This window comes from Panthera tigris, chromosome D1 (genome assembly GCF_018350195.1).
Source record: "Panthera tigris isolate Pti1 chromosome D1, P.tigris_Pti1_mat1.1, whole genome shotgun sequence".
Lineage (NCBI taxonomy): Eukaryota > Metazoa > Chordata > Mammalia > Carnivora > Felidae > Panthera > Panthera tigris.
In genome coordinates, this window is record NC_056669.1 from 113438490 (window position 1) to 113462687 (window position 24198).

Consider the following 24198-nt stretch of genomic DNA (forward strand, 5'->3'; position numbering starts at 1 on the left):
AACCATGCAAGGATTCACTACTAAATAACCAAGAGGAAACTTCCTCCTTGCCGGCTCAACTCTGCCATCTGCAGGCTCCTCGGGGAATAAGCCCCAGAAAAACCACCACACACACACACACACACACACACACACACACACACACACACAGCCTGGGTCCCAGAGCTGCCCTAGCCATCCCCCTTCCCAACCTCTTCCTGCTTAGCCCTCCTCCCCACACGACCTCAGGCTGGCGCTGCCCAGACCCACTCCACACTCCGCCCCTCCTCTCTGGGCATCTCCCCGGCCACCAGCCCGTCTGATTCTTGGTCTGATAAATTCGACTCTGAGATTTACGAAGCTTCTAAACAAACAGATTCTCCAAGGACAAGCCTCCTTCTTACATTGGTGGTAGAAACCAGGGTGCACGGGGTCAGTACATGCAGACCCTTTTATTCAGAGTTTATCCAGGACACAGGACACTGGATGTTCATAGATTTTGTGAACAAAGTTGGTCAACGCAAAACTACCTAGAAGAGGATAGGATTAGCAGCCACCTAAAACTGTAAAAGTGACGCTTTCTGTGTAATGTGGATACGTTTGATATATTCCAGGCTGCCGGGATTCCCAGCAGATGGGTTCTTTACAACCTGGGAACGTGGTGGTGTTACTATGTAATGGGGGAAAAGCAGGACACGGAGCATGTGAACACAGCCATGTGTGCCCCACCACGGATGAGGTGGGGTTCTTTAATTTTCTTATTTGTAATATTAAAAGTGAATAAGCTTCAACAAACACACCGAGGTGGGGTGCCATGGGCACTCCTCAGTGAGACACGGGTGCCACTCACACAGGCACAAAAGTTCAGTGAGCTGTGAACTTTTCAGACACTACATTTTTCCACCTCAAATCCAAAGCAAAACACAAAATGAAAATAAAACATGTGGGTGCTCTTAAGTGACACACGAAGAAACAGCTGGTGCCCAGGCCCTGGTGGACACCATGGGAAAGTCCTTTATCTGGTTTGACCAGACTATAAAGAAGAATTACAGGCCAATATCCCTGATGAACATGGATGCAAAAATTCTCAACAAGATACTAGCAAATCAAATTCAACAGTATATTAAAAGAGTTATTCACCATGATCAAGTGGGATTCATTCTTGGCTGCAGGGCTGGTTCAATATTCACGAATCAATTAATGTGATACATCACATTAATAGAAGAAAGGATAAGAACCTTTCTTTATCCTTTAATAGAAAAAAGGATAAGAACCTGATCTTGTTAATAGATGCAGACAAAACATTTGGCAAAAACACAGCATCCTTTCTTAATAAAAACGCTCAAGAAAGTCGGGATAGAAGGAACATACCTTAACATCATAGAAGCCATATATGAAAGGCCCACAGCTAATATCATCTTCAATGGGGAAAAACTGAGAGCTTTCCCCCTGAGATCAGGAACAAGACAGGGATATCCACTCTCACCACTGTTGTTTAACATAGTATTGGAAGTCCTAGCCTCGGTAATCAGATAGCGAAACGAAATAAAAGGCATCCAAATTGGAAATAAATAAACGTTAAAAATTAAAAAAAAAAGGGGGGGGGCGCCTGGGTGGCTTGGTCGGTTAAGCGTCCGACTTCGGCTCAGGTCATGGTCTTATGGTCCATGAGTTCGAGCCCTGCGTCGGGCTCTGTGCTGACAGCTCAGAGCCTGGAGCCTGCTTCGGGTTCTGTGTCTCCCTCTCTCTCTGCCCCTCCCCTGTTCATGCTCTGTCTCTCTCTGTCTCAAAAATAAATAAACGTTAAAAAAAATTTTTAAAGGCATCCAAATTGGCAAAGAAGTGTCAAACATTCACTTTTCACAGATGACATGATACTCAACATGGAAAACCCAAAAGACTCCACCAAAAAGCTGCTAGAACTGACACATGAATTCAGCAGTCACAAGATATAAAATCAATGTACAGAAATCAGCGGCATTTCTATACACCAATAATGAAGCAACAGAAAGAGAAATCAAAAAATCAGTACCATTTAAATTGTACCAAGAACCATGAAATACCTAGGAACAAACCTAACCAAAGATGTAAAAGATCTGTATGCTGAAAACTATAGAAAACTTATGAAAGAAATTGAAGAAGACACAAAGAAATGGAAAAACATTCCATGCTCATGAATTGGAAGAACAAATATTGTTAAAATGTCGATACTACCCAAAGCAATCTACACATTCAATGCAATCCCAATCAAAATTGCACCAGCATTCCTTTCAGAGCTAGAACAAACAATCCTAAAATTTGTATGACACCACAAAAGACCCCAAATAGTCAAAGTAATGTTGAAAAAGAAAACCAAAGTGGGAGGCATCACAATCCCGGACTTTAGCCTATACTACAAAGTTGTAATCATCAAGACAGTATGGTATTGTCACAAAAACAGACACATAGACCAATGGAATAGAACAGAAAACCCAAAATGGGACCCACAAATATATTGCCAACTAATCTTTGACAAACCAGGAAAAAATATCCAATGGAAAAAAGAACTTTTAGCAAATGGTGATGGGAGAACTGGACAGCAACTTGCCATGCAGAAAAATGAAACTAGACCACTCTCTTACACCACACACAAAAATAAACTCAAAATGGAGGAAAGACCTAAATGTGAGACAGAAAACCATCAAAACGCTAGGAGAAAACAAGACCTCGGCCACAGCAACTTTTTACTCTACACATCTCCAAAGGCAAGAGAAATTAACTATTGGGACCTCATCAAGATAAAAAGCTTCTGCACAGCAAAGGAAACAATCAACAAAACGAAAAGACAACCGACAGAATGGGAGAAGATATTTGCAAATGACATATCAGATTTTAGTATCCAAAATCTATAAAGAACTTACCAAACTCAACACCCAGAAAACAAATAATCTAGTAAAGAAATGGGCAGGAGACATGAACAGACACTTTTCCAAAGAAGACATCCAGATGGCCAACAGACACATGAAAAGATGCTCAACGTTGCTCATCACCAGGGAAATACAAATCAAAGCCACACTGAGATACCACTTCATACTGGTCAGAGTGGCTAAAATTAACAACCGAGGAAACAATAGATGTTGGCGAGGATGTAGAGAAATGGGAACCCTCTTGCACTGTTGGTGGGAATGCAAACTGTACAGTCACTCTGGAAAACAGTGTGGAGGTTCCTCAAAAAAATTAAAAATAGAATTTCCCTATGACCCAGCAATAGCACTACTAGGAATTTATCCAAAGGATACAGGAGTGCTGACTCATAGGGGCACATGCACCCCAATATTTATAGCAGTGCTTTCAACAATAGCCAACTTATGGGAAGAGACCAAATTTCCATCAACTGATGAATGGATAAAGAAGATGTGCTTTATATATACAATGGAATACTACTCGACAATGAGAAAGAATGAAATCCTGCCATTTGCAACAATGTGGATGAAACTGAAGAGTATTATGCTAAGTGAAATAAGTCAGAGAAAGACAGATATATGTTTTCACTCATATGTGGAACTTGAGAAACTTAACAGAAGACCATTGGGAAAGGGAGGGGGATTTTCTGTTGAAAATAGTTTCAAACAGAGAGGGAGGCAAACCATAAGAGACTCTTAAATACAGAGAACAAACTGAGGGTTGATGGGGAGAGGGGGAAGGATAAAATGGGTGATGGGCTTTGAGGAGAGCACTTGTTGGGATGAGCACTGGGTGTTGTCTGTAAGCAATGAATCATGGGAATCTATGTATAGAGCATACTGGATACACTGTATATTAGCTAACTTGACAATAAATTATATTTATAATTAATTATTTAAACCAAAAAAAATAATAATAATAGTAGTATTCTGAGAGAAAACCTAACCCTAACCCAAACCCTCAGCCTAGCCCCTGAACCCAAAGCCTAAGCCTGATCCTCACCCTAATCCTCCCCTTCAACTCAGTCCTCTGGGGAGGTCTCTGTACCACAGATAGGCGCCAACCATCTCCTGGGCCCTAACCCTAACCCTAGCCACGGCTCTGGCCCTGACCTGAACCCTACCCCTTGATCTGAGGGAAACCAAGATTTGGTATACACAGAGGATGGAATATTACTCAGCCACAAAAAAGAATGAAATCTTGCCATCTGCAACGACATGGCTAGAGCTAGAGTATAATGCTAAGCAAAATAAGTCAGTCAGAGAAAGAAAAACATCATATGATCTCACTCACATGTGGAATTTAAGACACAAGACAAATGAGCCAAGGGGGGAGAAAAGACACAAACCAAGAAGCAGACTCTTCACTTTAGAGAACACGCTGATGGTCACCAGAGGGGAGGTGGGGGGGGGGCGTTGGATGGGCGGTGGGGATTAAGGAGGGCACTTGTGATGGTGTGTGGAAGTGTTGAATCACTAAATTGTACACCTGACGCTAACACAATACTGTGTGTTAACTACACTTCAATAAAAAAGGGGAAAATAGAGATATTTTGTACTGTTACCAAAATGAGATCCTATTACGCTTGGCCTCTACATCTACTTTCCTGACTAACTAATGCCTTGGGGAAATTTCTCTAACTCAACTGGTATGGCTAATTTAATGTTTCTGAAAGGTTTTGTTATTGGTTTCCAATTTGGTGATATTTTTTGCCAATGCATGTGTGTGTGTGTGTGTGTGTGTGTGTGTGTGTGTGTGTGTATTAGGTGTGCGTTTCTATTTGCTTTTACTTTTAGTCATTTCAAGGCCAATTGTGTTGATATTACCTAATTTTATTAAATTCTGCTTTCAAAAAACTGTACCAACTTCCGCCCCCAAGAACAATGTATAAGAGCACCTTTTCCCCTATGTCACTAACAACAGGTGTCATTGGTGGATATCAACTATCTTATTCTTTACTTTGCTTTTACCTGACTACTGGTAGATTTGACCCACTTGTCCATGTGTAGGAGCCACCCATGCCATACATACTGGAGCCAGTGAGTGAGTCCAGCGAGGTCTCAGGACACAAGATCAAGACACAAAAACTGATTGTAAGTCTATTCACTTCCCATGAACAATCTGAACATGAAAGCAAGAAAATAACTTCAGGAGGAGCCAAGATGGCGGAACAGCATGGAAGTTTTTTGTGTGTCTCGCGTCCGTGAAACACAGCCAGACCAACACTAAACCATCCTGCACACCTAGAAAACTGATCCGAAGATTAACACAACAATCTGCACAACCTGAACCACAGAATTCAACAGGTACGTGGCTCGGAGAGGTGAACTGGGGAAGAGAGAAGCTGCGGAGGACAGGGAGCCACTTCCGCATGCAGAGAGAGGACGGAGACGGGAAGGGGGAGAATATGGGAAAAGCACCCCCCCAAAGCAGCTGGAGAGAAAATGGAAAGTGGAAACAGCTGCAGGGACTGACCTAGAAAGGGAGAAGGGAGAAAGGAGAAAAGAGGGGGTTTAAATTCCATTAAGACTGTAAACAGGGGGAGCACAGAGTCTGAAACTCCACAGCTCGATACCTGGCGGTGCTCTGGTGGGAAGGGCGAATCCCCAGGAGCAGAGTGGAGTCCGGGGTTCTTCGGGCCACCCGGGAAGAGGCGGTTCCCCTGCCGGAGGACACCTGGTAGAGGCTGTGTGGGTCCCCCAAAGGCAAGGCCCCCGTGGACCTAGGAGCACAACCACATTCGCTGGTGCTGGAACAAGGTCGTGGGGGGGGGGGGTGAGGCCTGGTACCAGATGCGTGCTGTGACTTGCCATGATCCCTGAAGTGCTGCTGCTACACTGCCTCACGAACTTTTTCTGGGGCGGGCTGGCACCCGGCCACAGTCTCTGGGCAGCAGCGGCAGCAGCCCGGTCCTGGAAACTTTCCTGGGTGCAGCCGGCACCGGCCATTGCTCAGTGAGACCCTCCCGCAGAAGGGAACAGGTGAAAGCCGCAGTCCCTCAGAAGTAAGGGGTCAGGAAAAACAGCCGCAGCTGAGACAAAACTCAGGAGGAAGGTGCTGCCTGGGGCTCGGTCACGGACAGTGTAAAAGCGGGGAGCAGACAGAAGCTGAACACAAAGGACGGGGCATGATTGCTGATCGGGGAGAACAGAGTTCCGATACTAGAGACTGGGTAGCTGGGTGATGCCATTTTCAGCACTCCTGCGCATGCGCATACACACCCACAAGCCCCACGGCAATCCACCCCAGTAGGCTAGCAGCGCCATCTAGTGGAGAACAGAGCCGTTACACTAAGCTCCGCTCAGCTGGGCCAACCTCACTCTTCAGGAACACAAGTCTCTCCGTCTGCTTAGTTTATGAACTATAAAGCGCTTCATAGTTTGACTTCTAGGGGAAATCGGAGTGATTTCAGTCATATTTCAGTCTGTTCGCTGGTCCATCTATTCAATTTTCTTTCTTTCTATTTTTTCAGTTTTCTCTTTTCCGTTTCTTTTCTTTTTTTTTTAATACAGAAAGAGAAAAAAATACATTTTTATTTTCAATTTTTATTAGAAATATTTTTCCTTAATTTTTTTTACTATACTTTTTTCTTTTGTATAAAATTTTTCAAATTCTTTTTTGCTTCCATCATTTCATTTTAGTCTACTTCAGTGTATTCATTTTTTTCAAATTTTCAAGTGATTTCCTTTTTTTTCTTTCCCCTTTTTTCTCTAATCTATCAAGCCCCTTTCAACACCCAGACCAAAACACACCTAGGATTAAGCATCATTTATTCGATTTTGTGTGTGTGTGTGTGTGTGTGTTTAATTTTTAATTTTAATATTTTCTTATTTTTTTACCTCGTTAATTACTTCTTCCCTTCAAAAGGATAAAATGGAGGAATTCACCCCAAAAGAAAAGCAGGAAGAAATGACAGCCAGGGACTTAACCAACACAGATACAAGCAAGATATCTGAACCAGAATTTAGAATCATGATAATAAGAATACTAGCTGCAGTCGAAAATAGATTAGAATCCTTTTCTGCGGAGATAAAAGAAGTAAAAACTAGTCAGAATGAAATTAAAAGTGCTGTAACTGAGCTGCAATCTCGAATGGATGCCACAGTGGCAAGGATGGATAAGGCAGAACAGAGAATCAGCAATATAGAGGACAAACTTGTGATAATGAAACAGAAAAAAAGAGGGAGATTAAGGCAAAAGAGCACGATTTAAGAATTAGAGATATCAGTGACTCATTAAAAAGGAACAACATCAGAATCAAAGGGGTCCCAGAAGAGGAAGAGAGAGAGAAATAGGGGTAGGAGGGTTATGTGAGCAAATCATAGCAAAAAACTTTCCTAACCTGGGGAAAGACACAGACATCAAAATCCAGGAAGCACAGAGGACCCCCATTAGATTCAACAAAAACCAACCATCAACAAGGCATAACATAGTCAAATTCACAAACTACTCAGGCAAGGAGAGAATCATGAAAGCAAGAGATAAAAACTCCTTAACCTACAAGGGAAGACAGATCAGGTTTGCAGCAGAACTATCCACAGAAACGTGGCAGGCCAAAAAGGAGTGGCAGGATATATTCAATGAGCTGAATCAGAAAAATATGCAGCCAAGAATTCTTTATCCAGCAAGACTGTCATTCAAAATAGAAGGAGAGATATAAAGTTTCCCAGACAAACAAAAATTAAAGGAGTTTGTGACCACTAAACCAGCCCTGCAAGAAATTTTAAGGGGGACTCTCTGAGGGGAGAAAAGATGGGAAAAAACCCAAATAAATAAAGACCAAAAGCAACAAAGACTAGAAAGGACCAGAGAACGCCACCAGAAACTCCAGCTCTATGAGCAACATAATGGCAATAAATTCATATCTTTCAGTACTCACTCTAAATGTCAATGGACTAAATGCTCCGATCAAAAGACATAGGGTAACAGAATGGATAAGAAAACAAGATCTATCTATATGCTGTTTACAAGAGACCCACTTTAGACCTAAACACACCTTCAGATTGAAAATAAGGGGATGGAGAACCATCTATCATGCTAATGGTCGACAAAAGAAAGCCAGAGTAGCCATACTTACATCAGACAATCTAGACTTTAAAATGAAGACTGCATCAAGAGATTAAGAAGGCATTATATCATAATCAAGGGTCTATCCACCAAGAAGACCTAACAATTGTAAACATTTATGTGCCAAATGTGGGAGAACCCAAATATATCAATCAATTAATCACAAACAAAGAAATGCACTGATAGTAATACCATAATAGTAGGGGACTTCAACACCCACTCACAGCAATGGAAAGATCATCTAATCAAAAAATCAACAAGGAAACAGTGGCTTTGAATGACACATGGGACCAGATGGACTTAACAGATATATTCAGAACATTTCATCCTAAAGCAGCAGAATATACATTCTTCTCCAGTGCACATGGAACGTTCTCAAGAATAGACTGCATACTGGGACACAAATCAGCCCTCAACAAGTACAAAAAGATCGAGACCATACCGTGCATATTTTCAGACCACAACACTATGAAACTCGAAATCAACCACAAGAAAAAATTTGGAAAGGTAACAAATACTTGGAGACTAAAGAACGTCCTACTAAAGAATGAATGGGCTAACCAAGAAGTTAAAGAGAAAATTAAAAAGTTCATGGAAGCCAATGAAAATGATAACACCACAACCCAAAACCTCTGGGACGCAGGAAAGGTGGTCATAAGAGGAGAGTATATAGCAATCCAGGCCTTCCTAAAGAAGGAAGAAAGATCTCAGATACATGACCTAATCTTACACCTTAAAGAGCTGGAAAAAAAACAGTAAATAAAACCCAAAACCAGCAGAAGACAGGAAATAATAAAGATTAGAGCAGAAATTAATGCTATCGAAACCAAAACAAAACAAAACAAAACAAAAAAACAGAACAGATCAATGAAACCAGAAGCTGGTTCTTTGAAAGAATTGACAAAATTGATAAACCACTAGCCAGTTTGATCAAAAAGAAAAAGGAAAGGACCCAAATAAATAAAATCAAGAAAGAAGGAGGAGAGGTGATGACCAACACAGCAGAAATAATAATAATAAGAGAATATTATGAGCAATTATATGCCAACAAAATGGGCAATCTGGAAGAAATGGACAAATTCCTAGAAACATATACACTACCAAAATTAAACAGGAAGAAATAGAAAATTTGAATAGACCCATAACCAGTAAAGAAAGCGAATTAGTAATCAAAAATATCCCAAAAAACAAGAGTCCAGGTGCAGATGGATTTCCAGGGGAATTCCAGCAAACATTTAAGGAAGAGTTAATACCTATTCTCTTGAAGCTGTTCCAAAAAATAGAAATGGAAGGAAAACTTCCAAACCCTTCCTATGAAGCCAGAATTACCTTTATTCCAAAACCAGACAGAGACCCCACTCAAAAGGAGAACTATAGACCAATTTCCCTGATGAATATGGATGCAAAACTCCTCAACAAGATATTAGCCAACCGGATCCAACAATACATTAAAAATTATTCACCACCACCAAGTGGGATTGATACCTGGGATGCAGGGCTGGTTCAACATCCACAAAACAATCAATGTGATTCATCACATCAATAAAAGAAAGGACAAGAACCATATGATCCTCTCAACACATGTGGAGAAAGCATTTGACAAAATACAGCATCCTTTCTTGATAAAAACCCTCAAGAAAGTGGGGATAGAAGGATCATACCTCAAGATCATAAAAGCCATATACAAAAGACCCAACGCTAATATTATCCTCAATGGGGAAAAACTGAGAGCTTTCCCCCTAAGGTCAGGAACAAGACAGGGATGTCCACCCTTGCCACTGTTATTCAACATAGTATTGGAAGTCTTAGCATCTGCAATCAGACAACACAAAGAAATAAAAGGCATCCATGTAGGCCAGGAGGAGGTCAAGCTTTCACTCTTCACAGATGACATGATACTCTATATGGAAAACACAAAAGATTCCACCAAAAAACTTCTAGAACTGATTCATGAATTCAGCAAAGTTGCAGGATATGAAATCAATGCACAGAAATCGGTTGCATTCCTATACACCAACAATGAAGCAACAGAAAGAGAAATCAAGGAATCCATCCCGTTTACAATTGCACCAAACACCATAAAATACCTAGGAATAAATCTAACCAAAGAGGTGAAAAATCTATACACTGAAAACTATAGAAAGCTTATGAAAAAAATTGAAGAAGACCCCAAAAATGGAAAAAGATTCCATGCTCCATAGGAAGAACAAATATTGTTAAAATGTCGATACTACCCAAAGCAATCTACACATTCAATGCACTCCCTACCAAAATAACACCAGCATTCTTCACAGAGCTAGAACAAATACTCCTAAAATTTTTATTGAACCAGAAAAGATCCCAAAGCAATCTTGAAAAAGAAAACCAAAGCAGGAGGCATCACAATCCTGGATTTCAAGCTATATTACAAAGCAGTAATCATCAAGACAGTATGGTACTGGCACAAAAACAGACACATAGATCAATGGAATAGAACAGAGAACGCAGAAATGGACCCACAAATGTATGGCCAACTAATCTTTGACAAAGCAGGAAAGAATATCCAATGGAATAAAGACAGTCTCTTCAGCAAGTGGTGCTGGGAAAACTGGACAGCGACACGCAGAAGAATGAACCTGGACCACTTGCTTACACCATACACAAAATAAATTCAAAATGGATGAAAGACCTAAATGTAAGACAGGAAGCCATCAAAATCCTCGAGGAGACAGTAGGCAAAAGCCTCTTTCATCTTGGCCACAGCAACTTCTTACTCCACACGTCTCCAGAGGCAAGGGAAACAAAAGCAAAAATGAACTATTGGGACCTCATCAACATAAAAACCTTCTGCACAGCAAAGGAAACAATTAGCAAAACTAAAATGCAACTGATGGAATGGGAGAAGATATTTGTAAATGGCATATCAGATAAAGGGTTAGTATCCAAAATCTATAAAGAACTTATCAAACTCAATGCCTAAAAAACAAATAATCCAGTGAAAAAATGGGCAAAAGACATGAACAGACACTTCTCCAAAGAAGACATCCAGATGGGGCGCCTGGGTGGCGCAGTCGGTTAAGCGTCCGACTTCAGCCAGGTCACGATCTCGCGGTCCGTGAGTTCGAGCCCCGCGTCAGGCTCTGGGCTGATGGCTCGGAGCCTGGAGCCTGTTTCCGATTCTGTGTCTCCCTCTCTCTCTGCCCCTCCCCCGTTCATGCTCTGTCTCTCTCTGTCCCAAAAATAAATTAAAAACGTTGAAAAAAAAATTAAAAAAAAAAAAAAAGAAGAAGACATCCAGATGGCCAACTGACACATGAAAAAATGCTCCACATCACTCATCATCAGGGAAATATACATAAAAACCACAAAGAGATACCACCTTACACCTGTCAGAATGGCTAACATTAGCAACTCAGGAAACAACAGATGTTGAAAAGGATGTGGAGAAAGAGGATCTCTTTTGCATTATTGGTGGGAATGCAAACTGGTGCAGCCACTCTGGAAAACAGTATGGAGGTTCCTCAAAAAAAATTAAAAATAGAAGTACCCTACAACCCAGCAATTGCACTACTAGATATTTATCCAAGGGTTACAGGTGTGCTGTTTTGAAGGGACACATGCACCCCAATGTTTATAGCAGCACTATCGACAATAGCCAAATATGGAAAGAGCCCAAATGTCCATTGATGAATGAATGGATAAAGAAGATATGGTATGTATATACAATGGAGTATTACTCAGCAATCAAAAAGAATGAAATCTTGTCATTTGCAACTACATGGATGGAACCAGAGGGTATTATGCTAAGCAAAATTAGCCAGTCAGAGAAAGACAAATATCATATGACTTCACTCATATGAGGACTTTAAGACACAGAAAAGATGAACATAAGGGAAGGAAAGCAAAAATAATATAAAAACAGGGAGGGGACAAAACATAAGAGACTCTTAAATATGGAGAACAAACACAGGGTTACTGGAGGGGTTGTGGGAGGGGGGATGGGCTAAATGGATAAGGGGCACTAAGGAATTTACTCCTGAAATCACTGTTGCACTATATTGTAACTAATTTGGATGTAAATTTAAAAAATAAAATTAATTTTAAAAAAAGAAAGAAAAGAACTTCAAGATGCCTGGGTGGCTCAGGCAGTTAAGTGTCTGACTCTTGGTTTTGGCTCAGGTCATGATCCCAGGGTTGTGATTCTCTCTGTCCGTGTCTCTCTGTCCCTCCTCCACTCCCTCTCAAAATAAATAAATACACTTTAAAAAAAAAAAGTTCATATGGAAACTCAAGGGACCTTGAGTAGCCAAAACAATGTTTAAAAAGAAGAGCAGAGGGGCGCCGGGGTGGCTCAGTTGGTTGAGCATCCGACTTCGGCTCAGGTCATGATCTCATGACTCGCAAGTTTGAGCCCCGCGTCGGGCTCTGTGCTGACAGCTTGGAGCCTGGAGCCTGTTTTGGATTCTGTGTGTGTGTCTCTCTCTGCCCCTAACCCACTCGCATTCTGTCTCTGTCTCTCTCAAAAATAAATAAACATTAAAATTTTTTTTTTTTAAAAAGAAGAGCAGAGTTGGGGCTCCACATTTCCTGATTTCAAAGCCACGGTGATGAAGACAGTGTAGCACTGGCTTAACGACAGACACACAGACCAATGGGATAGGACAGAGAGCCCAGACATACACAGCCAGGTTTTGACAAGGGAGTCCAGATCAGAGGGAAAGGACCGTCTCTTCAGCATATGATGCTGGGGAAACTGAACAGTCACATGCAAGGGAATAGTCAGAGCCTTACTTTACTCCATATGAAAAAGTTAACTCAAAATGGATCAAAAGGCCCAAATTTAAGAGTCAAAACTATAAAATTCTTGGAAAAAGACTTGGGGCAAATCTTCACAAACTTGGGTCTGCCATTGGTTTCTCAGATGTGACACCACAAGCACAGGCAACAGTAGACAAATTGGACTTCATCAAAATTTTAAGATTTCGTGCAGCAAAGGACTTGGTCCAGACAGTGAAGCGACAGCCTCCAGATGAAGGAAATACCTATGGATCGAGAACTGATAAGAGTCAAGTGTCCAGAATACATGGAGAACTCTTGCATCTCAAAAATACAAAGACAGAGAGGGGCACCTGGGGGGCTCAGTCAGTTGAGCGTCCAACTTCAGCTCAGGTCATGTCTCATGGTTCGAGGGTTTGAGCTCCGCATCAGGCTCTGTGCTGACAGCTCAGATCCCAGAGCCTGCTTCTGATTCTGTGTCTCCCTCTCTCTCTGCCCATTCCCCCTGCTTGTGCTCTCTCTCTCTCTCAAAAATAAAATAAACATTTAAGAAAGATACAAAGATAACACAACTAAAACATGGGCAAAGGATCTTCATCGGTATTTCTCTGAAGAAGACATACAGAAGGCCAACAAGCACATGAAACTTTTCCCAACATCATTCGCATCAGAAGCACAGAGTGCACCATTCCACCCTCACTAGGATGGCCACGATATGAAAGGGGACATAATAGCAGACACTGGACATAATGGAACCCCCTTAGCTGCTGGTGGGAATGTGAGTCGATGCAGCCAGGCAGTTCCTCCAAAAGTTAAACATGGAGCCATCGCATGACCCAGGAAGTCCACCCCGGGCATCCGTCCAAGAGAAATGACAACATCCATCCACAGAGGGACGTGCACTCAGTCACTCAGAGCACCATAATTCACAACAGCCAGATGTCCATCAGTGGACAGATGGATTAAAAAGATGTAGTTTATCCATAAGATGAAATATTATTGATAAACAATGTACAATAAAAAGAAATGATGCACAAGATAGAGGAGGCTCAGAACATCACACTCAGTGGAAGGAACCAATGACAAAAGACCGCGGATTATAGCATTTCATTTTTACATAATTTCCCAAACAGGCGAAAATATAGAGGCAGAAAGAAACGAGTGGCTGCATAAGGCGGGGCCGGGGGAGGGTGAACGGGAGGTGGGAGCTAGAGAGTATGGGGTTTCTTTCTGAGGTGGTGCACGTGCTCCACAATTGATGACGGTGGCACAACTAGGAACACACGAGAAACCACTCAGCTGTGCGCCCTCAGTGGGTGAACTGTATGGTGCGCGAATTTTATCCCAACCAGCCATTACCAAAGAAGAAGAAGGCATCAGAGAGACTGAGGGTCGGTGAAGAGGGTCTGGCGTCCCTGGACTGAGGGTCCTGGTGAGGTCAGGGCACAGGAGAGTAGGGGGAGTGGGGGAGGGGCCGCACTTGTTAAGAGCAAAGTTAAGGAGACCACCAGCCGAGGGCAGAGGAGGTGAAGAAACTGAAAAGGCCTGGAAGGATGGTCCACTTGCACAAAGAAATCACCAGGAATCAACCCAGAAACTGTTGGAGAGCATGGCCTTGAGTCAGCAGCCAACACCCCAACTGCAGCCATAACCATGGCCAAGCTGCAGGGTCCTGGCAGGGGGCGGCCTGGACCACGTCGCCCTACAGTCGGAGTCAGCTCCCAAGCTCAGCACTGGGACTTGTCATTTGCATAATTCAGTCCCTATCCTTTTATATTTGTGTCCAAAGATAAGCCCAGTTCCAAAAGACTGGTTGGAATGACAGACTGAAATCTCCCTCCGTAACTCCATTGTTGACCATTTCCCTGGGGAACTCCTCAGGCTTCATTTTCCCAGCAACCTTCCCTGAGACCCAGTGAGCTTCTCAGCGGCTGACTGGCCTGCTGCTGGGCTCTAGGAATGTCTTCCAGCAGGTGCTTCGTGACTGCCCCATCCCCCATCTCTCCGCCTCCCCGTGAAACTCCTGCAGTGGCCGTACAGTGTCCTGGTCCGGTCCTCACCCCTCCTCTTGTGGCTTCACCTTCTTGATCCCGCTCTGTGATCTGACATGTTCCTTCTGCCGCATCTTCCAGAGCACTGTTTCAGCCCCATCGCTCTCCGAGTGGTCCAGAGGCCTCACACAGGCCCCTGTCCCCACACACGCAGCCTGGGCACTGTCCACATCCCCTCCAGATGCTGTGTTTGTTAACACAGATGAGTCTGTGCAGACGTCATTGGGTGCAAAGTCCTTGGTGCACAGTACGGTTCACTCGTGATGTCATATATCCCACGGGTTTTAACACATGTATAATGGCCTCTACTTACCACTTCGGTGCCACATGGAGTCGTTTCCCTCCGTGTTCTGCCCATTATCCCTCCCTTCCCTCCAGACCCTGAAAACTACTCATCTCTTTACTGTCTCCCCAGTTCTGCCTTTTCCAGAACATCATGGCATTGGGATCACACAGTCTGTGGCCAACTCAGATTGGCTTCTTTCACTTAGAAAGGGGCCTTTAACGTGCCTCCATGACTTTTCATGGCTTGATAGCTCAGTTTTTAGCACTAAATGGTATTCCATCATCTGGATGTCCCACACTTTGTCCACCACCTGTTGAAGGGCACCTTGGCCACCCCCAAGTTTTGACAATTACAAACAAAGCTGCTGTAGACATCTGTGTGCAGGAGTTTGTGTGGACATGAGTTTTCAGCTCCTTTGGATAAATACTAAGGAGTGTAGTTGCCAGATCCCATGGTAAGAGTACGCTAAGTTTGGCAAGAAATGGTTAAAGTATCTTCCAGTGTCCTGCATTCCCACTGGCGATGAGGAGTTCCCACATCTTTATCAGCACCTGCTGCTGTTTGTTTAGTTTTTTTTAATCATGGTTTTCTAGTTTTCAGTGACATGACATGAAAATCCCGCATAACCAACAAAATAATCTAGAACTAATAAGTGACTGTAGCAAAGTTGCAGGATACAAGGTTAATATAGGAAGTCAACTGTTTTGGGGGGAGCACCTGGATGGCTCAGTCAGTTCAAGCATCTGACCCTTGATTTCACTCAGGTCATGATCTCACAGTTTGTGAGTTTGAGCCCTGCATCAACTTCTGTGCTGACAGCACAGAGCCTGCTTGGGATTCTCTCTCTCTGTCTCTCTCTCTCTCTCTCTCCCTCCCTCCCTCCCTCTCTCTCCTCACTCTCTCTCTCTCTTTCTTTCCCTCTCTCTCTCTCTCTCAAAATAAATAAAATAAACTTGAAAAAAATGATAATAGAACTCTTGGACATCTACATGCAAAAAAAGAAAAAAAGAAAGAAAGAAGCTGTGTCCAGACCATACCACTCTTCACAAAAATAAACTCAAAATGGATCACAGACCTAAATGTAAGACACAAAGCTATTAAAGTCCTAGAAGACAACAGGAAAAAATCTAGGTGATCTTGGGTTGGGTGACGATTTAGACACAACAATGAAAGCTCATCTTTGAAAGAAAGTTGTGGTAAGTTGTACTTCACTAACATGAAAGACATCTGCTCTAGGAAAGACACTAAGAGAATGACAACACAAGACACAGCCCCAGGGGTAAAAGCCCAAACCACTTGTCAGATACAGGACTGGCATCCAAAATATACAAAGAACTTTTAAAATTCAACAATAGGAAAAATAAACAACTCAGCTTAAAAATGGGCAAAAGGTCCAAATGTACACACCACCCGAGAAGAAACACAGATGGCACAGGAAAAGATGTCCCACATCACATGTCATTCAGGAAATGCCGATCAAAACAACAGTGAGACACCATCACACACACCCTGCTGGGAATGCAAAATGGTGCATCCACTTTGGCCAATTTCTTACAAAACTAAATATGCTCTTACCTTATGATTCAGCAATCACATTCCTTGGTACTAAGGGAGTTGACAACTTATGTCCACACAAACACCTGCACATGGATGTTTACAGCAGCTTTATTCATATTGTCAAAACTTGGAAGAGGCCAAGATGTCTTTCGCCAGATGAATGGATAAACTGTGAGATATCCAGACAATGAAATATTATTCCATATTAAAAAGAAATGACCTATCCAGCCATGAAAAGTCATGGAGGTATGTTAAATGCATCTTACTAAGTGAAAAATATAGTCTGAAATGGCCACATACTGTGTAATCCCTATGCTGTGACATTCTAGAAAAGGCAGAACCATGGAGGCAGTAACAGGACAAGTGGCTGCCAAAGGTTGGGGGAGGAAGAGAAAGAGAGATGAACAGGCAGAGCACAGAGGATTTGGGGGCAGTGAAACTATTATTCTGTACGATACCATAGTCACAAACACATGTCGTTATGATTTTTCAAAAACCATGTAATGTGCAACAACAGCGAGAGTGGCCCTAATGCAAACCATGGGCTTTGGTTAATAATAATGTATCAGTGTTGGTTCATCACTTGCAGCAAAGGAACCATATTAACACAAGATGTTAGAAATATGGGAAATTGAGCAGTTGTGGGTAAAGGGGGTTTATGGAATCCTCTGTACTTTTCGTTGAACTTTTTCTGTAAATGTAAAACTGCTAAAAAAGTTGTTTATTAATTTTTTTAATCTTCATGCATGTGTACCCAACTAGCCTGAACTAGTCTTCTTCTCTTGTTTGTCTGCCATTCATCCCCCAGAAACTCCTGGTATCCAGGCTCCTCATCCCCCCAACTTGACCATCCTTAGTGTGATACATGTTCCCTGTTGCCCTGCGGGGCCCACTTCACTTGCCAGGGCACCTGTAAGGGCTGCATTCCCACAAGATGTGGAAGGTCAGATCCCCAGTGAGGCTGTGGGTGGGATCCACTCTGCTCCCCAATGTTTCCAAGTCCTTCCAGAAGTAGAGAGGACACATCCCACCTTCTTTTTCCCAGTTGTGTGGAGACAGAGATAGGGAACCCTCAATACAGGACAGGCAATGACTTGTGCTCTGTTCCATGGCTCTCTGTGGTCACTCCTTGCCCAGGCCAGGGTCTCTGACTCTGCTCCCAACCCTCATCAAGCCCAGAGGTTCAAGGAAAGCCTGAACTTCAACTACCACCCTACCTATGACCTCTCTGCCTGCTGCCCTTGAAAAAGATGCGGCTTGGAATCAAGGTTGGCAGCAGAGAAGGGGTGCTGTGTATTCAAGCTGCCATCTTCCAAGAAGGCCCTCTAAACTCTACTTCTGGATAGAGATGCAGACATGTCTAAATATTAATCAGCAGAATGCAACAGTGTATCAAAATAAAAATACACTAGGACCAAGCTGGGTTGCCTCCCCAGGCATGCAAGGATGGTTCAATGTCAGAAGCTCCAATCAGACCAGAAAATGTAGAGATGGCCACCTTCCCATGGACTAGGAAGCCCTGACATAAGAGCACAAACCAGACACATATGCTTCACACTGATGTGTTCAGCTCACTATTTAATTAATTAAAAGGCTAACTTCATGAGGAATAAGGGGAGTCTCTACAGAAATTATCACATAATTTGCTGATTTGCAGGATCCCTTGTCAAGACCACAATCAGAGGCAAAGATAATAAGGAAAAGTGGAAGAAAAGGGGGGAAATTTTCATACCAAAGGGAGTGGTCCAGCCATGGGTGGATGGCTGGAGGCCAGGGGAAGAAGGCAGTCAACAGGAGGCCAATGTCCAAGGGCATGGCCAAGAGCACTCAGGAGTAGTGACATCTGGTACACAGACTTAAGTTTTCCTTTTCAGTAGAGTAATCCTCTTATGCTCACCTCAGGGTTTATAACCATCCCTCCAACAAAGTAGCCTTGCATTTGCAGTGGCTGGTGGTTACTACACAAACCCCACTCCTCCCATGGAGCAAAGCTGAGGAGGAGAGCCGACTCAGAAGCTGGAAAAGTAGCTCAGGATGAACAGATGGTCTGAGTGGAGATGGGAGAAGCAGTAATGAGAGACGTCTGTGAGGTTTTCAAAAATAATCAGGTGGGAGAAGGGGTTCCTCTTCAAATACCAGGCCGGGGGCTAGATTATTCTTCTCTTGATTGTCAAGGCGGACAAACGCACGGGCAAACTGAGGCAGCACCAGCATACATACACATGTCCATGCTTATAGAAACCAACCAAAATTTCACCTCTAGGTGTCAGGATTATGGGTATTATTTTCTTTAGGTATTAATAATACCAAATATGGGCATTATTTGCTATTTCCAGTAAAGACCATGGATGACTTTTACAATCTACACATATAAGATGAACGTTGCCAGGGAGAAGTTGTGTAGCACGGGCAAGAGCACCTGAGGCCAGCAGGGAGGGCAGGTGACCAGTGCCTGGGGATCCTAGGAAAACACCAGCATCCTGGAGTTGAGGTTCTAATTATAGGGCCCAAAACAAAAGTGGAAGGGGACAAATTTAGGAAACAAAGAAAGTGGATGCTCACCTGAGCCAGTAGGAAGGCACTGGCAGGGAGAAAAGAGGGCTGGAAAAAAAACAGGATAAACAGACACAAGGAAGTGACCTTGTTTCCTACAAGTCCACTAGGCAGGTATGTAAAAGCCTCTGGCCCAGGAGGCTCCACACCTGAACACCTCCCCTCTGCACCTGTGTCTCTGACCGACTCCGCCCAAAACCCACCAGAACCATGGGCTGCTGTGGCTGTTCTGGAGGCTGTGGCTCCGGCTGTGGGGGCTGCGGCTCCGGCTGTGGGGGCTGCGGCTCCGGCTGTGGGGGCTGCGGCTCCAGCTGCTGTGTGCCCGTGTGCTGCTGCAAGCCTGTGTGCTGCTGCAAGCCCGTGTGCTGCTGTGTGCCAGCCTGTGCCTGTTCCAGCGGCGGCTCGTGTGGGGGCTCCAAGGGAGGCTGTGGCTCCTGTGGGGGCTCCAAGGGGGGCTGTGGCTCCTGTGGGGGCTCCAAGGGGGGCTGTGGCTCCTGTGGGGGCTCCAAGGGGGGCTGTGGCTCCTGTGGCTGCTGCCAGTCCAGCTGCTATGTCCCCATTTGCTGCCAGTGCAAGATCTGACTTTCAGTTTTTGCAGGGACTCTTACCAAAGCAGGGCCATCCTGATCAAGAGTCATGGGCTCCAGCACAGCCATCATCTCCCTCTTCCCTGCACCCCTGACCCAGATTCTCCTCCATGCCAGTGTCCTGTGGTCCATCCGCCTGCCTTTCCCAATGTGAGCATGTTTGTTTGATCTCTTGCCAAGAAATACAGTGGGCACTTGTATCCAAGAATGATTTCCAAGACCCCTCCTCCCAGCACCTGGACACCTTCCCCAGCCACTTGCAGAAAAGGTCCATCCCTAGTCCTGCCTACCTGGCACCTTCTCCAGTGAGGACATCTGAGCAGGGACAGGACAGGCTTTCCTCAGCTCTGCATACTCTGCAGTCACTAATTTCTCAGATATCTGTCCTGGAAGCATCTAATAAAGCCATTTGTCCCAGAACCCCCTGCTGTGTTGATGTATTTATCTGTTTATATTTCTCTGATGGGAGGGAGTATATTTCTCTGATGTGCATTGGAGTAACACCCACAGCCATGCTCAGTTCCTGCTAACAGGTGACCTGTCCCACGTTCCCACAGTGTCTTTGGTAAATGCTGATCTGTTCCCCATCTCCAAACGCTCTGTGTGTCTTCTACTGCCAACCAGCTGAGGAGCCCTGAGCAAATCATTTTTCCTCCTGGAACCTGTGCCCACACCTGTAAAATGGGCTGCTAATATAGCATCTTCCTTATAGGAAATGCTGTGTGCGTGGTAAAGCAGCCATAGGAGATGGACCCATCATGATAGTCATCTGGGGGACTGCTGGCACATACCTCCTCCTGGCTCAGTGCTGAGCTGAAGTAGGTATGGCCCTGTTGTCTTTCCTGAAGGAATCTGACCCAAATGAAATGACCTGTAATTGTTTCCTGTGTGGATGTGGTGCTGTGCTAAGCACTTTGCATAAGCCACCTCACCAAATGCTCACAGCAGCCCTGATCTACCAATGTAAAGTGAAACATAGACAGGGTCAGTGCAATAAAGAACCCAACACCATTTTTGATGTTGGACCACTGACAGTTTTCAGGAGCTCCCCATCTTCTTTTTACCCCACAACCAGGCAGCCAATGAGAAAGCCCATTGCACTGGCAGGGACGTTCAAACCATTCAAACTCCAGCCTGTGCAGGAACCTTAAGCCTAGACTCACCCCTAACCATGATAAAAACCAAAGAACGTTCCCTCTGTTTGTTCAGGTCATTCCAAACAAGCCTGGGTGCCTACCTTGCTCACCCAGAATCTCATTATGTGAGGAATAAACCCTTCTCTACCCTCTTGGTGCATGTGTGGTGTTTCAGTCTGATACCTGAGCCGATTTGGGGCAGAGAATTGATCCTGTCCCCCATGGGGCAATCACAAGATGGCAACACTTTGTCCATAGTCCCACTGTAGAGAGCTACAGAGCAAGAATTGAAAACCATGCAGGCTGGTTCCAAACCCACACATGGACGTTTATGGTGACATGTAAAAGTCAGGAGAGCAAAGTTTTTGCTTCCAAATGGAGATGTAATACATATAGAAGGTTAACAATCCCACCGCAGCAACTAGAAAAGGCCAAATTAGTTTCAAAACCCATAGAGTAAAAGACACGAGCAAACTCTATGTTGTGTGTATTTTGCCACAATTTATAAAGAGTAGCATACATACATAATGTTAGACCACTGTGGAATCAGTGGGGACCAGATAAAAGCAAGCCTCCAGGGGAAAAGCTTTCCAAGATGAACTGAGGATCAATCACCACGTTTTCTTCCTTTGAGGAATTAGCCACTTCTGGGTGTGGGCTTATCATCAGGCTTGACCCAGAAGGAGCGACTCTGCCAGGAGAAAGAAAACCCACAGAACTGTCGCAATCACCACCAGGGCTGGTGTAGAAAATTGGGACATTTGCTAACTTCCAAATCTATGAGAGGCACAAAACTAGACCTGAGGCTTGTACATGCAAAGTGAGATCTCCCGTAGCCTCGTGGCACTCAGCACACAACGTCCTCCGAGAGAAAAGGTTTCTGCCTCAGACACAGGCACATGTCCCTTAAGCCATTTTCCAAATTTTGAAGCTTACTGAGCAGAAGAGCTAAGCTTAAAATATTTGAGGAAAAGGACAGAGTTTCCCACAGCCTTGCAGCACCAAGAAGCTAGAGAGAAGCCAGGTTCTTAACACCAACACCAGGAAAGCCAAACCCAGAAGACTTAAACAAGCGCAATGATCCCAAACCCAGCCCAGTCTCTACCGAACTGGAGTGTTCAGCTGCTTGCCCTACCTGGATAAGAGAAGAAAAGCCAAGTATCCCTGTTAGAAGATATCAATTAGAACTTTTATGGCCCTTTTATACAAATATCTGGCATACACTCAAAAGTACTAGACACAGGAAGTGGAAGGGAAATATGGTCAATAATCAAGAGGAAAGCTAACAACAGAAGCAGGTCCATGGATAATCCGTATATTGTAATAAGAAAACATAAACTTAAAATAACTATGATTAATACAGTAAATGAAATAAAGGAAAAGATAAGCAAAATGGATGAAAAGATAGCTTTTTCAGTAATGAATTAGACTATATTTAACTTTTTTTAATGTTCATTTATTTTTTAGAGAGAAGGAGAGAGAGAGTAGGGGAGATGTAGAGGGAGGGAGACAGAGGATCTGAAGCAGTCTCTGTGCTAACAGCAGAGAGCCCAACGTGGGGCTTGAACCACGAGACCATGACCTACACCAAAGTCAGACACTTAACTGACTGAGTTTCTGCTTCCATCTAGGCGCCCCAAGAATTAGAATATATTTTAAAATGTTAAATGGAAAATATTCTCATACTGAAAAATGCAATATATGAAATACCTAAACCTAATGACTCATTGGATAGACAACAAATTTAGGAAACACAAAGATATATAAATAGAAAATATCCTAACTGAAGTGCAGAAAGAATAAATACAGAAAATGATAATAGAACAGAACATGAGACACCTGAAACACAGTTTAAAACATATTTCTGGACTCCCAGAAAGAGCAGCAAGAAACAATGGATTGTGGGCTTTAGGAAGAGAAGACAATATCTTTTTTCCAGAATTGTGGAAAACCATGAATCTACAGGTTCAAGAAACTCAGCAAACTGAAAGCAGAATGAATAGATAGAAGAATACGCAGAGGCATGCTGTAGGAAATTTTCCAAACATCAAAGATCAAGAGAAATCTTTAAAAGCAGCAGGAGAAAAAGAACACATTACCTGTGAAGGAACAGCTATAAGAGTGACAACTGATTTTTAAGTAGAAGTGATGGAAGCCAGAAGACATGGAATGACATCTTAGAGTGCTGAAATTAAAAAACAAACAACAACAACAACAACAAAAACCTGCCGACCTGGAATCTTACACCTAATGTAAATACCCTCCAAAATGTAAGTGAGGAGCACCTGGGTGGTTCAGTTGGTTAAGCTTCTGACTTTGGCTCAGGTCATGATGTCATGGTTTGTGGGTTCAAGCCCCTCATCTGACAGTGCAGAGCCTGCTTGGGATTCTCTCTCTCCCTCTCTCTCTCTCCAAACAAATAAATAAACTGTAAAAAAAAAAAAAGTGTAAGTGAAATGGATTTGTTTTCAGATGAGAGACATTATCGCCAGAAGACCTACACCACAAGAAATACTAAAGAAAGGCTCTTCAGACTGAAGGAAAAGAGCCCCATATGGAAGCATGGGGCTTCGGGACTGAGTGAAAAGTGCTGGAAATTGTAAATGTGTTGATAAGTATAAAAGAAAAGGAACTGCTTGAAACAATATATTAATGTCCCATAAGATTTTTAGCATTTTTGGAAGTAAAATGCAGGAGGATAAATGAAATTAAACAGTTGTAAGGCTCTTGCCTTGTTCAGGATGTCATGAGATGACTAATTGATAGTATATTATAATAAATCAAGGATATGAAATTTAATCTCTAGGATAGTCACTTAAAAATATACAGAAATATGGGAGCGCCTGGGTGGCTCAGTCGGTTGGGCATCCAGCTTCAGCCCAGGTCATGATCTCACAGTCTGTCCGTTCAAGTCCCACGTCAGGCTCCGTGCTGACAGCTTTAGAGCCTGCTTTAGACTTCTGTGTCTCCCACTCTCTCTGCCCCTCCCCTACTCACTCTTTCTCTCTCTCTCTCTCTCTCTCTCTCTCTCAAAAATAAATAAACATTAAAAAATTATATATGTGTGTGTGTGTGTGTATATATATATAACCCAACAGCTAACAGAAAAGAGAAGTTGGATTAAAAAAATAGTTGAATATAAAATAAAGCAAGAAATAAGGAAAAAGGGAACAAAGAGGAGATAGAAGAAATGGAAAATAACATAGCTGCTAATAAACATGAGTGGAGTCCATGGTTAGAGGCCAAATGGCAAGATGTAGGGCTGAAACGAGCCACCCAGGCAG

At 43.3% G+C, this 24198-nt stretch overlaps 1 long non-coding RNA gene across 2 annotated transcripts in view; it reads right to left on the minus strand.

Moving 5' to 3' along the window:
- The window catches only part of LOC122231046, a 116689-nt gene that overhangs the window by 84796 nt on the left and 7695 nt on the right, over positions 1-24198 (minus strand). The gene's annotated exons all lie outside the window — the stretch shown is intronic.